Consider the following 6,514-nt stretch of genomic DNA (forward strand, 5'->3'; position numbering starts at 1 on the left):
GATATTTTACCTCAAATGTTTCTCAGTAGCCACATCCCATTGTAAAGGACTTCTAAGTAGCAAATCAGTATGTCTGTCCCGGGACAGCTAAGGGAGTGAGCTTTCGTGCACACTCATCTTATTTCCCTATTCAGTTTAAGAAAGTTTACTATGAAATCTCATGAGAGTTAAGTCAAATCTCATAAGATCACAGTAAAAGAGTTCATGGCCTCAGCACTGCTGATGCTGATTGGCTGCTGTTCATTTCTTCTTCCTTTTTTTTTTTTTTTACCTGCAGCTGGGCAGCAGCTGAGTGTAACTTTTTACACAGATCTTACTCTGCTGAGCTGAGGAAATTTTGAGGTAAAATATCTTCCTTTCTTTCATGTAATTGGCAAGAGTCCATGAGCTAGTGACGTATGGGATATACATTCCTACTAGGAGGGGCAAAGTTTCCCAAACCTCAAAATGCCTATAAATACACCCCTCACCACACCCACAATTCAGTTTTACAAACTTTGCCTCCCATGGAGGTGGTGAAGTAAGTTTGTGCTAGATTCTACGTTGATATGCGCTTCGCAGCAGGCTGAAGCCCGGTTTTCCTCTCAGAGTGCAGTGAATGTCAGAGGTATGTGAAGAGAGTATTGCCTATTTGAATACCATGGTCCTCCTCTAGGGGATCTATTTCATAGGTTCTCTGTTATCGGTCGTAGAGATTTCTTCTCCTACCTCCCTTTTCAGATTGACGATATACTCTTATATACCATTACCTCTACTGATTCTCGTTTCAGTACTGGTTTGGTTATCTACTTTATGTAGATGAGTGTCTTTGGGTAAGTAAGTCTTATTTTATTTATGACACTCTCAGGTATGGTTTGGCACTTTATATGTAAAGTTCTAAATATATGTTTTATACTTATATTTGCCATGATTCAGGTAAATCAGTTTATTTTCCTTCTTTCAGACTGTCAGTTTCATTTTTTGGGAAAATGCATATGAATGAAATATTTTTCTTACCTAAAATTTTCAATTGACTTTTTTCCTTTAAATTGCAGGCTGTTAGGCTCGCGCGTGCAAAAAATGCTAGAATTTATTGCGTCATTTTTGGCGCAAGACTTTTTTGGCGCGAGATTGACTTTTGTCTGACGTCAATGACGTCATTTCCGGCGTCGTAGTTGACCCCGGAAGTTTTCACGTAGTTGCAGCATTTTTGAATCTCGTGTTTATTACAGACGTTTTTGGCGCCAGAAAATATGTGGGCGTCATACTTGGCGCCAGTTTTTTTACATTATTTAAGTCTCACTTTTTAGTTGCTTCTGGTTTCTAGAAGCTTGTTCTGTTTGCATTTTTTCCCATTCCTGAAACTGTCATTTAAGGAATTTGATAATTTAGCTTTTTATGTTGTTTTTCTATTACATATTGCAAGATATTCCAAAAACTGTTCCTGTATCAGAAAATACTGTTGGATTCCTGATGACTGATATCAGTCCTACCAAAGCTAAGTTCATTTATTTTAATGTTATGAATTTTATCTTTAGCTATGGTTTGTAATAAGTTATCATGATAAACTTTTACATGCAGAGTCCATTAGTATTTATGCATTATCTATTGCTATTCTTTTTACATCTAATGTACAGGATATACCTAGGAATCTATGAGAATGTTTTTCTGATTCTATCCTAAAGGCTTTGTCTGACATCCCGCCTTCTAATAAAATTTATAGGTCTTTTTTAAACTTCTCATTTAGTTGATGAATTTTTAAATGACCGACAACATACTGAATTATCCTTCTCTGATGATGTTTTTTCTCATTTAGAATATACTTCATCAGATATTTGACACTAACAAATCTACTTTTTTATTTTTTAGAGTACATTCGTTGTTGAAAAGGTGTTGATTATACTGGATATTGAGGAGTCTAGTTCTTTTGATTTAAGACTAGCTAACATTTAAATTCTGCTCATTAACCTCCTGTGGTTTCTTCAGAGGTTTTTTTCCCAGTTCATGATACTAGGGAATGGAATAGGCCTGGGACTTCTTTTATTCCTTCTTTAAGGTTTTTAAATTGTATCCTTTGCCGGCAGTTAGTTTATAGTTTTGAGGAAGATCCCCAAAGTTAATGGGGCTATCTCTACTCTTGCTAAACATACTACTATTCCTATAGAAAATAGTATTTTTTTCCTTCAGATGGGAAACTTGTATCTTATTTAAGAAAAAGTATTTCTTTCATGTAATTGGCAAGAGTCCATGAGCTAGTGACGTATGGGATATACATTCCTACCAGGAGGGGCAAAGTTTCCCAAACCTCAAAATGCCTATAAATACACCCCTCACCACACCCACAATTCAGTTTTACAAACTTTGCCTCCCATGGAGGTGGTGAAGTAAGTTTGTGCTAGATTTCTACGTTGATATGCGCTTTGCAGCAGGCTGAAGCCCGGTTTTCCTCTCAGAGTGCAGTGAATGTCAGAGGGATGTGAAGAGAGTATTGCCTATTTGAATACCATGGTCTTCCTCTAGGGGATCTATTTCATAGGTTCTCTATTATCGGTCGTAGAGATTTCTTCTCCTACCTCCCTTTTCAGATCGACAATATACTCTTATATACCATTACCTCTACTGATTCTCGTTTCAGTACTGGTTTGGCTATCTACTATATGTAGATGAGTGTCTTAGGGTAAGTAAGTCTTATTTCTATTCATGACACTCTAAGCTATGGTTGGGCACTTTATATGTAAAGTTCTAAATATATGTGTTAAACTTATATTTGCCATGATTCAGGATAATCAGTATTCCTTCTTTCAGACTGACAGTTTCATTTTTTTGGGAAAATGCATATGAATTATATTTTTTCTTACCTTAAATATTTTCAATTGACTTTCTGGGATTTTACTCAAATCTGTTCATTGTACCAAAGAAGGAGAATTCCTTCAGACCATTTCTGGATCTAAAAATATTGAATCGTTATGTAAGGATACCAACATTCAAAATGGTGACTATAAGGACTATTCTGCCTTTTGTTCAGCAAGGGCATTATATGTCTACAATAGACTTACAGGATGCATATCTTCATATTCCTATCCATCCAGATCACTATCCGTTTCTGAGATTCTCTTTTCTAGACGAGCATTACCAGTTTGTTGCTCTTCCGTTTGCCTAGCAACAGCTCCAAGGATCTTTTCAAAGGTTCTCGGTGCCCTTCTCTCTGTAATCAGAGAACAGGGTATTGCGGTATTTCCTTATTTGGACGATATCTTGGTACTTGCTCAGTCTTTACATTCTGCAGAATCTCATACAAATCAACTTGTGTTGTTTCTTCAAAGACATGGTTGGAGGATTAATTTACCAAAGAGTTCCTTGATTCCTCAGACAAGGGTAACCTTTTTGGGTTTCCAAATAGATTCAGTGTCCATGACTTTGTCTTTAACAGAAAAGAGACGTCTGAAATTGGTTTCAGCTTGTCGAAACCTTCAGTCTCAGTCATTCCCTTCGGTAGCTTTGTGCATGGAAATTCTAGGTCTCATGACTGCTGCATCGGACGCGATCCCTTTTGCTCGTTTTCACATGAGACCTCTCCAGCTTTGTATGCTGAACCAATGGTGCAGGGATTATACAAAGATATCACAATTAATATCCTTAAATCCCAATGTTCGATCTTCTCTGACTTGGTGGTTGGATCACCATCGTTTAATTCAAGGGGCCTCTTTTGTTCGTCCAACCTGGACTGTGATCTCAACAGATGCAAGTCTTTCAGGTTGGGGAGCTGTATGGGGATCTCTGACAGCGCAGTGGGGTTGGGAATCTCAGGAGGCGAGATTACCAATCAGCATTTTGGAACTCCGTGCGATTTTCAGAGCTCTTCAATTCTGGCCTCTTCTGAAGAGGGAATAGTTTATTTGTTTTCAGACAGACAATGTCACAACTGTGGCGTATGTCAATCATCAAGGTGGTCCTCAGGCTATGAAAGAAGTATCTTCGATACTTTTATGGGCGGAATCCAGCTCCTGTCTAATTTCCGCGGTTCACATCCCAGGTATAGATAATTGGGAAGAGGATTATCTCAGTCGCCAGACATTACATCCGGGCGAATGGTCTCTTCACCCAGAGGTATTTCTAAAGATTGTTCAAATCTGGGGACTTCCAGAAATAGATCTGATGGCTTCTCATCTAAACAAGAAACTTCCCAGGTATCTGTCCAGATCCAGGGATCCTCAGGCGGAAGCGGTGGACGCATTGTCACTTCCTTGGAATTATCAACCTGCTTATATCTTTCCGCCTCTAGTTCTTCTTCCAAAAGTGATTTCCAAAATCCTAATGGAGCGTTCGTTTGTACTGCTGGTGGCTCCAGCATGGCCACATAGGTTTTGGTATGCGGATCTCGTTCGGATGGCCAGTTGCCAACCTTGGACACTTCCATCAAGGCCCATTTTTCCATCAGGATCTCAAATCATTAAATTTGAAGGTATGGAGATTGAAAGCTTAATACTTAGTCATAGAGGTTTATCTGATTCAGTGATTAATACTATGTTACAGGCTCGTAAATCTGTGTCTAGAAAGATTTATTACCGAGTTTGGAAGACTTATATTTCTTGGTGTTCTTCTCATAAATTCTCTTGGCATTCTTTTAGAATTCCTAGAATTTTACAGTTTCTTCAGGATGGTTTGGAAAAAGGTTTGTCTGCAAGTTCCTTGAAAGAACAAATCTCTGGTCTTTCTGTACTTTTTCACAGGAAGATTGCTAATCATCCTGCTATTCATTGTTTTGTACAGGCTTTGGTTCGTATTAAGCCTGTCATTAAGCCAATTTCTCCTCCTTGGAGTCTTAATTTGGATCTGAGGGCTTAACAGGCTCTTCCGTTTGAGCATATGCATTCTTTGGACATTGAATTACTTTCATGGAAAGTATTGTTCCTTTTGGCCATCTCTTCTGCTAGAAGAGTTTTTGAATTATCTGCTCTTTCTTGTGAGTTTCCTTTTCTGATTTTTCATCAGGATAAGGTGGTTTTGGTGTCTTTATTTAAATTTTTACCTCAAGTTGTGAATTCTAACAACATTAATAGAGGAATTATTGTTCCTTCCTTGTGTCCTAAATCCTAAGAATTCTTTGGAAAGATCTTTACATTCTTTGGATGTGGTCAGAGTTTTGAAATATTATGTTGAAGCTACTAAGATTTCAGAAAGACTTCTAGTCTATTTGTTATCTTTTCTGGTTTTAGGAAAGGTCAGAAGGCTTCTGCCATTTCTTTGGCGTCTTGGTTAAAGCTTTTGATTCATCATGCTTATGTGGAGTCGGGTAAATCCCCGCCTCAAAGGATTATGGCTCATTCTACTAGGTCAGTTTCTACTTCCTGGGCTTTTAAGAATGAAGCTTCTGTTGATCAGATTTGCAAAGCAGCAACTTGGTCTTCCTTGCATACTTTTACTAAATTCTACCATTTAGATGTTTTTTCTTCTTCAGAAGCAGTTTTTGGTAGAAAAGTACTTCAGGCAGCTGTTTCAGTCTGATTCTTCTGCTTATAATTTCAGTTTTTTTCATTATAAAGTTTAAAACTTTTGATTTGGGTTGTGGATTGTTTTTTCAGCGGAATTGGCTGTCTTTATTTTATCCCTCCCTCTCTAGTGACTTTTGCGTGGAGTTCCACATCTTGGGTATTTGCTATCCCATACGTCACTAGCTCATGGACTCTTGCCAATTACATGAAAGAAAACATAATTTATGTAAGAACTTACCTGATAAATTCATTTCTTTCATATTGGCAAGAGTCCATGAGACCCACCCTTTTTTGTGGTGGTTATGATTTTTTTGTATAAAGCACAATTATTCCAATTCCTTGTTGATGCTTTCGCTCCTTTCTTATCACCCCACTTCTTGGCTATTCGTTAAACTGAATTGTGGGTGTGGTGAGGGGTGTATTTATAGGCATTTTGAGGTTTGGGAAACTTTGCCCCTCCTGGTAGGAATGTATATCCCATACGTCACTAGCTCATGGACTCTTGCCAATATGAAAGAAATGAATTTATCAGGTAAGTTCTTACATAAATTATGTTTTTTTTTACATAGAGATGATCAGGTGATATTTTCCTGTCAGCTTTTTACAGTTATACTGCATCAGTTTCAAGTGATTTAGCATATTAGTATTATGTCCCTTTAAGGGTTAATCTTCCTTTACTGTGCATGGAGGATATACCTTAAAATGTAGTTTTAGTATGTGGCTCATGTATGTTTATTGAGGCTCTGATGTGGGACTGTTTTGGGGACTTGCAGTGAGACCATGATAGAAGAATGGCTATCACACGAGTCTTACAAGACTTTTTAGCACTTTGACTTTTTTGGTTTTGCTCTGCAGTATAATAAAATGAGCGCTTTTACTTTTGTTGCGCAGTTTCTTTTCGGCCGATCACATGACTCCCTGCGCTTCCGTTCATAGACTTTGAGCAGAGCGGTGTCTTCTGTGTCAGCCTCTCTAGCGATATTCCTTTGATTTGCAATATTGTTTTTACTCCGGAGGGTCGGGTAGGGCACCTCAGACTGTTT

This window comes from Bombina bombina, chromosome 4 (genome assembly GCF_027579735.1).
Source record: "Bombina bombina isolate aBomBom1 chromosome 4, aBomBom1.pri, whole genome shotgun sequence".
NCBI classification, from domain to species: domain Eukaryota; kingdom Metazoa; phylum Chordata; class Amphibia; order Anura; family Bombinatoridae; genus Bombina; species Bombina bombina.